At 38.8% G+C, this 11015-nt stretch overlaps 1 pseudogene; it reads left to right on the forward strand.

Annotated features, from left to right (window-relative positions):
• Window positions 1–3272: 3272 nt before the first annotated feature.
• Window positions 3273–3608, forward strand: LOC109455919 (TIM double twin CX3C motif protein pseudogene; annotated as a pseudogene).
• The last annotated feature ends 7407 nt before the right edge of the window (window positions 3609–11015 follow it).

Below are 11015 nucleotides of genomic sequence, written 5' to 3' on the forward strand. Positions count from 1 at the left end.
ATAGAATATATCAACAATAACTTTAAAATATGTAGCTTAGTTAAAAATAAAGGAAAAGAAATCCCTTCCTACAAATGCAAAACTAAGAAGGAATCAAAATCAAACCCTATGGGTTTGAAGTGGGGATAGGGTGAAGCATCAGACCCAGATATAGATCTTAATGGCCAAGCATTGGAACTTAATGGTCATATTGGGACAGAAGACATGGTCTTGTATCCATGCAAGACAAGTTGGACTTTATTTTATAAAGCCAGAATTCCAAAAGAGCTGTCCCCTCAATGGAGATACACTAGAAAAATTCTCCTGATTGGCCCAAGGATTTAACAGGGAGGTCATCTCTGTGTACAACTCTAGATGGATTTTAAAAGTTTCTGTTAGAAGAGAAAACCACAGGTTTGTGCCACAAGTGGATGTGGAGTATGAATTTTCACTACCTATATGGTATGAGAATCTCCAAGCTGAGAAATCAATATAAAAACTGGTTCCAGACCAACAATACCTCTCAGCCCCCTGGCTAAGGGAAATGGAAACACATCCTGTAGGAATTCTATAATCCAGGACACATGGGACTTCAGAAATGTGGGTAAAAGGGATCAAATATATGGTGATAGAAAGAGAATCGACTCTGGGTGGTGAACACACAATGTAATATATAGATGATGTATTACAGAATTGTGCACCTGAGAACTATGTAACTTTACTAAAAATTGTCACCTCAATAAACTTTAATTTAAACAAATAAAGAAATATTGGCCAAACTGTTATTTATATCCCACTGAGTGTTGGGGTCTATGTCCTTTCACTTAAATCCAGGTAGGCTTGTGACTGCTTTGACCAACAGAATACAGCTGAAGTGATGCTACATGATTTCTGATGCTAGACTTTAAGAGGTCTTGAACCTACTACCTTAGTTGCTGAAACATTCATGCTGGAGCCCTAAACCTCCACGTAAAGAAGTATTACCATCCTGAGGCTGCCGTGCTTGAGAGTTCACATGTAGGTGTTCCCACCTACATGTCAGCTGAGCTGTTGGCTGATAACTAGGTTAACTGCCAGCCTTGTTAATGAGCCATCTTGGATGTCTAACCCAGCAAAGTCTTCAGGTGACTCTAGGTCCAGTTGGCATTGGACTATGAAAACATAAAAGAGCTCAAGCAAGAACTGCCCAGTCAAGCCCTGAATTTCTGATCTCCAAAATTGTGAGCAACATAAAATAGTCATTTTAAGCCACTATGCTTTAGAGTAATTTGTCTGTAGCAATAGATAACCAAAAAAAAAAAAAGAGGTGGGGGGAGGGGGACTCTGGTGAAAAGGTGCTCACTAACACAAATTATGAACATGAGAAGAAATGGTTCTCAGTGAAGGAAGTCCACAGACAATATGCAAGGAGATACTGAGAACTGGAGACAATGTAATAACCTGAAAGAAACTGTATGTCAGGTATAGCATTTAATGTATAATATTTAAAAATGATTAAAGAAGTTTGACACACACTCAGTGAGATTGTAGAGAATCAGGCACTTTTCATGCATTGTTGGTGGGACACAAAATGTTCTAACCCTATGAAGAACAATTGGGTTACAGCTATCAAAATTGCAAATATAGTTATCCTTTGACCCAGCAATCCACTCTGTGACGCTATCCCACAGATACACCGGAGTGCATGTAAAATGACAAATGTATAACTTATTCACTACAGTATTATCTGTAAGAGTAGAAGGCCAGAAATAACCCAGGTACAGGGTACTGGTTAAACCAGGGGTGTCCAAACTTTTTTCAACGTTTTTCACCAAGGGCTATATGCAGTAAAATACACAAACAGCTGGGCCACTCACTCGAGGTGAAGTACGTGTTGCCTCACCTGGTTTATTTAAGTAAAGTAAATATATTTCTGGAATTTGCTGCGGGCCAATAAACAATGGATTGCGGGCCGCAGTTGGCCCGCGGGCCACAGTTTGGACACCGCTGGGTTAAACTAACCATGGTATATCCACACAATGGAATGCTATCTCATCTCAAAAAGAATGAGGTCATGTTTTTATGTGCAAAAGGTAAAACAGGACAGTATTCATATAGTATATGATGCTACCTTATGGTAAGAACAGGGAAAAACCAAAATATATGTTCGAAAATCCTTATATTTGCCTAAAGAAACACCAGGAAGATACACAGGAAACTCATAAATGAAGTTACTTATTGAGGAGGAATATGTTTTTTTAATTTTTAAGCTATGCAAATAAAATGAGACTTTAAAGTGATACATTTAAAAATGGTAAAAGGAGTCAAAACCATAATAAAAGACATTATGATAAAAGGTAAGTAATAAAGGGAAATGAAAAATAGAGTTATCAGAATTAAAAAACTCAATGCGTATATTGGAAACAGCTGAAAACAAACTTGTGAACTAATTCAGCAAAGAGAAATGAAGAAGTGGAAAATATGACAAAGAGATTAAGAGATATGGAGGTGAGAATGAGAAGGTCCACCATACATTGATAAGAGTTTCCAGAAGGAGAGATTAGAGAGAATGGGGTAGAGATCATCAGAATAAAACTGCAAAATACCAAAAACAAAAAGAAAATTATAATGCAATCAGCGGGGAAAGACCAAGGAAGAAAAATTGGACTGAAAACAGACTTATCAACAATTATGTCAGAAGACAATTGGCTACTATCTTCAGCTGTTAACTTGAATTGTAGTCTCAGTGTCATGCAGGGTGTCATGCGGGGTCTCTGGTCCCACTCCCCACATAAGAATGCAGGACATGGTGAGGCCAAAAAGGAACACCCACGGAGCCATAGGTAGGGGAGTCATACCACTATAGTCTCGCTGGTGGCTGGGTTGGAGACACAGGAAGCAGGAGCCACACTATCCGCAACCTGCCGTCCGCTTCTCTGCCAACCAACCTCACTTGCTAGCTGCAATCCGCTCTTGACAGCTCAGCCACGGCAGTTGTATCAGTGGCTAATGGCTGACCGGTAACAGCTAAAGGCCAACTAGTCACAGCCGATGGCCATTTACTACTCGAGCCAGCACCTTTCCACGTGAGGCTGAGAGCCTGGAAACTGCTCTCTGGGACTCTGTCCCCACACTCAGCTAGATTTGTATTCAAGATTGAGGCAAATCAAAGACATTTTTAGAAAAACAAAGAATGAGAGCTGACCACTCATAGACCTTTGCTGAAAAAATTCCAAAGGATGTATTTCAATAACAGGGAAACTGAAGGGAGTCCATGGGGGCACCGCCGAGGCCAGGTGCAGCGTGGGGTCGCCATGGCAGAGCTGCAGCAGTTCCAGGTGCAGGAGGCAGTGGACTCCATGGCGAAGAGTCTAGAGAGAGACAACATGTGGAAGATACAGGGCCTCATGTGCCCGTGCAGCACTAGCTTTTGTGAGGAAAGCCAGGCGACCAGGCAGCAGGTGCACCAGGACATTGAGTGCTGCCATGCACCTCTGGCTCAGGCCCTGGTGAGCAGCGAGCTGGAGAAGTTCCAGGACCGCCTGGCCTGGTGCATGATGCATCGTGATGCCAAAGCCAAAGATTCAATACATGCTGGGAGTAAAGAGCTTCAGGTGAAGCAACAGCTGGAGAGTTGTGTGACCACATGAACCTCATTCCAACCATGACCAGGAAGGTGAAAGAGTCTGTCTCATCTATTCAGAAATCAAAGTCCTTGCCATTGGCCATCAGTGCTGAGGACAGGAATCTATTTAAAAAGAAGAGTGAGAATTTTGTTCTTTTAAGTGAAGTTTATGAATGAAGAAATTAAGGATGGCAGCAAGTTTAAGGCATATGTTGCTTGCCTCTGGACACTGGTTCCTTTATGTCTTAATCCGAGAAAATGAGATGGAAAAACTGGTGCTAAAATTTGGGTCAGAGAGGGTGGCCGGTTAGCTCAGTTAGTTGGAGCGCCGTGCTCTTAGCAACAAGGTTGCTGGTTCGATCCCCACATGGGCCACTGTGAGCTGCACCCTCCACAACTAGATTGAAACAACTACTTGACTTGGAGCTGATGGGTTCTGGAAAACACACTTAGAATAAATTTTAAAAAGTTATAAAAATATGGGTCAGAGAGTTTTTGAGAGCCTAAATTTCTTGTGGCAAATGCTTATCCTGGCAGTAAGCATCTCCCTTGTACTAAGCCAGAGCCCTCCAAGATACCAGATTCTTCTTAGTCCGCAGGTACCAATATGCTGACAGGTTCCGCTAATGTCCCAATGATCTGTGAGGAGAGCTGTTTCTGTTCGCTGCCAACCTCCTATTTACCAGAAGCATCATCACACCAGTTTCCATAAGCTATAAAACAAAGTCCATGAGGTCACTAATTTAAAAGGGGAAGAAAGGTTTCTGGGTCTTTTGTTTTGCTTGGTGTTGTCTTACATACAAGGGCATGAAGTTGATGTAAGATGTGGAGTTGGGAGAGGTGGTTTAGGTAAGAACTTTGAAAGGTTCCTTTGGATATTCATTTCTGGCCATCAGATGTGGCTGTGCATTTCATAAAGTTCTCACACATTACATCGTTCAGCCTGGAGCCGTCCAAAAACATGAGAGGGATGTCACAGTGGGTATGGGAAGCAGACCTTCCTTCTCACTGGCTGCCATGATGGGCCCTGAGGCTGTCTGCAGCAGAGTGACAGGACCATCTTGCAGTGACACTCTCCCTTGAAGGGAAAGAACCTTTTGATTGTGCTATATTTCTGGTATTCAGGAATGAACAGCGGAAGAGGGACTGTTGGGTGCTTAGTTAAGAGAGTTATGAAGTACAAGACTTGGAAATAACCTGGTTTTCAGGAATGAAACCTACACCCAGTGTTGCTTACTTAGCCCCTTGAAATAAAATAGCCCTACTGAGACAATCCCTTGACGACAGGAAGGTCAAAGGAGAAAAAGTATGCAACTCTGGTGAGCTGTGGCTCCTTTAGAGCAAAAGAGGGGCAGCCCCCTGTTACCAAATACTACTTTTGCCTGGGGCCTTTGCAACATGCAGTGTGCCTGCTCCAGCTCTGGCACCTTACTGTTTTGATAAGGACCTTGTTGTCTTTTTAGCAGCCTCTTACTTGAAATGATAATATAGCCTGTCTGCTATTTCAGGACTGTGATATATTTTCCTAGTGGTCTGGTTTTAAAAAACAAATAAAGTTTAATTTTTCCTCCAAAAAAAGAAAAAGAAAATAAAGAGGGAAACTGAACCTGGAAGTAAGAAGTGGGATGTAAGAGGTAATATGAATTGTCATTGCTGAACATTCAGTTAAAATGTAAGTAAGTGTAAACTATAAAAACAATAACAATGATAATGAGTGATGGGAGGTTAAACAAGGGGCAACTAAATACTAGACAACCGAAACATGGAAAATGGGAGGATTTTCGCTTGCAGATTGTGTACCGAGTTCTTATCTTGTTTAGAAGGAGGGTAGAGATATTAAATTTTTAGGTCAAATATGCATATTAAACATTTAAAGGTTCCCTAAAAGAATAGAAATGGAACGATAACTTCCAAACCAGAAGATAAAAAAAGAGGAAACAATAAAAAATCAATTCAAGGAAAAAGGAAATTAAGGCATAGTACAAAGAAAATGCAAAATAATGTTAGAAATAAACAAAATAAAAAATAAATAAATAAAAACATGTCAGTAACCACAATAATATGTATGAATTCAGCTCAGAAGTTATAAAATAGTTTCTCACCTCAGAATATTTTTTAATCCAGAAAAACTGAAATGTGATGACAGAAAAGGGTAGAAGGTAAAGGAATGCAGAAGAAAAATATGCCAACCAAAGAATAACACAAACAAATCGGACATAGTAATATTTATGTCAAATAAAATAATCTTCAAGGTAAAAAGGCAATATTTGAGATTAAGTAGCTCATTGCATAGTAATAAAAGAAAAAGAAAATAGGAATATATAACAGTCACGAACTGGTATGCATCCAACAATAGATCTTCAAAATATATTAAGCCAAAAAAAAAAAAGAAATATTCAACAATAATGCATAGAAAAATTAAAACTCCACAATTAGTGGGAATTTTAACACATCTCTTTTAGAAGATACAGATCAAGAAGAGGAAAACTTAAGTGTATAGAAGAGTCAAACAGAATTAAAAGGCTTGATTTAGTAAATGTGTAGAATTCAATCCAACAATCTGTGAATAGATATTTTCCTCAAGAACACCTAAGAATATACACAAAAATTGACTACATACTTAATTATAAAAATGTCTCAAAAATGTCAAGTAATATCTCACTATCAGGCAAAAATTACTATATAGAAATTATCATACTACCTTACATCATCTATTATTTGATTTACTTAGTGTTTGCTCAAATGCACATATCTTTGGAGAATTGATGAAGAGTGGAAGTTGTCTAAAAAGAAATAAAGGTTATTTTTCCTGTTTGCTTGAGATACTGTCTCCTATGATTTCATTATGCACATGTTGCTATTTTCGTTGTGTTATTGAGCTATACATGAGAAGGGTGGTGTCTAATTGGCAACATTTGTTCTAACGTCTATGAATGAAATTTGTGAACTCTCAGTTTGACCTCAGCTTGAGGCTTTGGTGGCAAGGATGAAATGTAGGGTACTAGACAAAATAAGAGTTCTTAAAAATATATTTTTTTCTTTCTTGTCAACATATTTAAACATTCTCATTAGCTCCGTAGTCTTACAAGAAAAGAGTTGACATATAAAGAAACTCATTACTTTATTAAACATTCTTCTGATCTTAGTCCTGTGAACTTGACAGTATAAGAAACTGTATTAGCAGATTGATGACAAACGAATGATGAACTGAGTCTGACCTCTTTCTCTATCAGGCTGAGACACCCCACTGATATGGTAGACAGATGTTTTGGTGTTTGTTTTTTACATCAAGCTCAGTACAAAAGTGTATACTTCTTAAGCCTATGATACTGCCTTGTTATGAGCAAGGTCTGACAATTAAGTTCAAGAACTCATCCTAGAAAAAATGCTGCATACCTCACTGCTGAATATCACTACGGTCACCTTTGAAGTACTCCCCTTGGGAAGCTATGCACTGATGCCAGCACCTAGTCCATCCTTCAAAAAAATTTTGGAACTCTTTTTCTGGAATGGCCATCAGAGCTTTCGTCGTATTACCCTTAATGTCCTGAATGTCATCAAAATGTCTTCCTTTCAATATTTCCTTTATCTTCGGGTAAAGAAAGAAGTCATTGGGGGCCTGATCAGGTGAGTAGGGAGGGTGTTCCAATCCAGTTATTTGTTTACTGGCTAAAAACTCCCTCACAGGCAGTGCCGTGGGAGCTGGTGCATTGTCGTGATGCAAGAGCCATGAATTGTTGGCATAAAGTTCAGGTCGTCTCCCATTTTCATGCAGCCTTTTCAGCACTGGTTATATAGTAAACCAGTAAACCTGGTTAACTGTTTGTCCAGTTGGTACAAATTCATAATGAATAATCCCTCTGATATCAAAAAAGGTTAGCAATACAAACACAACAAAGTTCGTGAACTTAATTGTCAGACCGCATATGACAAGTTTAAAAATTAGGCCTGTCTTTTAAAAAAATTGCAGATGGTACAATTTCCAAGTGCTATTCTAATTGTACATGACTGGAGCTTGGGACAAAAGATCTTGTATGTTACAGGAAGCTAAATATTTATTCTCTAAATCTGTCACATAACTATGGAAACTTCTGAGGCACCGACCCAATTTTAGAACACCAATGCAAAATTTATAATATCAATTGATATGCAATGTTGAGACTTGTAAACCTATTATATTGGTCTGAGTTGAGAATATATCGAGAAGAATGCAGACCTATAATTGTACACAAAATATATATATAGACATGAGGCACATTGGGTGATGCTCATTTACTTCCCCAGGGCCGCCTAGCTGGTAAATGACATCTCAGCATTTGACTCTAGGTGTCCCTGATTCCAAAGCTTATTTTCTTCCCACCAATAAAGTTCACCTGATTCCCCTAGATGCTCTACAAACTGTATACTTTGAATTAAGAGTTTAATTCATTTGAAGGTATATTTTGTATCAGCACCAGTATCCTTATGTACCTTGCAAAAGAAAGTCAATATTGTTGTATCATTTAAGTCTCAAAAGCAGCTCCATTCTTCCATATTTTGAAGAATGCATAACCAGTTCTATCAAATTTCATGTAGCAAACGACACATCTTACGTTTTAGTTTACAGCAATTAAACTATAATCTCATTTAGTCACTTGTTCCCCCTTTAACAAGCATTTATTAAATATCTGTTGTGTGCCCAGTATCACATTAGATATTAGAGAAAATAAACGGCAATACAAGATATGGCTTCTGTCGTGGAAAAGCTTATAATACGGCTGGAGAAAAGCAATTGCACAAATAAACACTTCAAACAACTGTAGAATGATTCTAAAATAACATAGAGACAAACATGAGATGGTGTTATGGGATTCAGAATTCAAAGAAAGGGAAATGTCACTACAAAATGGAGGCAAGGCTAAACTGATAAGTGGAATCGTAAAGACTTAAAGAACAGTGTGATGTAGTTCAGTTATGAGGGCACCTTGGGTTTAGAAAATAGCAGGAACCAAAGTCAGAATGTGGAACTGAGCCCTCTCTGACCTCCTAAACTTAAGCAGGTTTCCCTTTTTTGGTCCCAGCTTGAGCACCCATCACATGCTCTGAGAACTTCAAGTCTGCCTGCCTAATTTCCAATGAGCAGGAGCTCTGTCATCTCATCGAAATATCTCTGGCACATGGTATGTTTCACATATGTGTGGTAGATGAGTGAATGAATGACAGGTGAACTTTGTTGAAAAAGGACTTTCTTGGAATATCAGTATTGATTCTAAATACTCTTTTTTTTTTTTTTAATTAAATTTATTGGGGTGACATTTGTTAGTAAAATTACATAGATTTCAGGTGTACAATTCTGTATTACATCATCTATAAATCCCATTGTATGTTCATCACCCAGAGTGAGGGTAAAGGGGATCGAATATATGGTGATGGATTCTAAATACTCTTGATACATACCCCGCTTCTACCAAAATAAATAATGCTGCATACGCTGAGTGAAAATTATATAGTACTACTTCATTTTATTTATGATATAAATGATTTTTCTAAAAACAACAGTGTATCTTTTGCTCGGTGTTGATTGGGCAGCTCTTATCTGCTTTAGTTATCCCAAGGTTGACTATTTTGTGAGATCTGGAGAATATGATGGACATATGTATGTTCCCAGCTTACACTACTCATGACTAGACCTTTGTTCATTTTGTGAAGGTTTTCTTACTTTTTAAGCCAAATTTTTAAAATGATTTGAATGTTCAGTGCTTAAATGAGACCACATGTGCCCTGCTAAGTACACCTGAAATCTATGTAATTTTACTAACAATTGTCACCCCAATAAATTTAATAAAATTAAATTTAAAAAAAAAAGAATTACCTCTCTTCTCTTCCTGTTTTACACTTCAGCCTCTTAGATATTGTGTGCCTGGAGAAAGACTGTTATAGAAGTAAGCTTTGAAAATCTGGTGTAATAGTAGTTAATGGATAATGGTTCTGTAATAAATGCATCAAATCTAAAAATTCTTATAGTTGGGACAAGATGGTGATGGCAATGTAGTTTTTAAATCTCTCCAAATACCCTCATAACAGCTAGGATAGCAAAAGAAACAACACAACCCACGGACAACATCTTCAACAAAAGTAAGTAGCAAGGGGGGGCCAGATGGCTGAATTTGTTAGTTAGAGCGTGAGCTCTGAGCAACAAGGTTGCCAGTTCAATTCCCGCATGGGATGGTGGACTGCACCCCGTGCACCTAAACATTGAAAACGGATTGAAAACAGTGACTGGACTTGGAGCTGAGCTTCACCCTCCACAATTAGATTGAAGTCCAATGACTTGGAGCTGATGGGCCCTGGAGAAACACACTGTTCCCCAATATTCCCCAAATAAAATTTTAAAAAAGTAAGTAACAAATATGCCCATGAACTCCAGAATACTGGTGGGTGGGTCCAAATCCTGACAGTAACCCTGACAGTAGCAGGACCCATGTGGGTTGGGTTTAGTAGCTGTTCAAGGTTAATAGAGGGAAGATAAAGCGGTGTTCTGATCATCCTAAGAGACCCCGGACACAGAAATTGCCAACAAATACTTCCAAAAGAAGAGAATCTCACTTTGAGTGGAATGTTCAGTGAGCAGGTCCAAGAACAACCTGAGAGACATGTTCATAGTTTCCATTTGTAGGTAAGTTCAGAAAGGACCATGAGGACCTACTAAGGAGTCCTCTACAGGAAGGTCACAGGGTACTAAGGTGAATTAAGCCTACAAGAACCTCAGCTAGCCAATAACATCCACCATCCAGAAGAACCGAGACCCTCCCTGAGAAAAGAAAAATCTTGTTGGGAGTGGAATCCAAATTGAACAATCCAGACACACTGATGGGAAAGAGAGAAGTTTCATATACTGGCCAGGAGAGGTCCAGAGGGGGCTGTCTTCAGAACAGGTGGCTACAGAGAAGTCATGTTTCTTAATACCCCTTAGCAGGACCAGTTGCATAACTTGTAGAGCACAGTGCAAACTGAAAATCAAAGGCCCCTTGTTAAAAAAATTATTACAAATTTCAAAAGAGTAAGACCAGAGCATGGAAACCCAAGCAGGATCCTGTGCGACTACACAGGCCACATGGTCATGAAGCCAGCCCTGCTTCTGAGTCAAAGCAGAGAGGGAAGCTAGGAAAACAGCTCTGCTTTGCCCACCCTCTATTCAGCATCCTTCTCCTAAAGGCACAGGTAAACCCACCTTGTTTAAACATGAACAATAGAAAAAGATCATGTTCAAACCCGTTACAACGATATTATAAGGAAAAAAGAGGAATGAATCAAATAACATACCAATAGATAATGAAGGCATGACAGAAAAATATGACAAAAAAATGAAACCTCTTATTTAATAATACAAAATAAAGTTAAAAGAAAGTAAGAAAACTATAAAGCAAGACAAGAGCACCATAAATCAGAAATG

The sequence above is a fragment of the Rhinolophus sinicus genome, chromosome 18 (assembly GCF_057876585.1).
Source record: "Rhinolophus sinicus isolate RSI-liver-muscle chromosome 18, RSI-T2T, whole genome shotgun sequence".
Taxonomy (NCBI): Eukaryota; Metazoa; Chordata; class Mammalia; order Chiroptera; family Rhinolophidae; genus Rhinolophus; species Rhinolophus sinicus.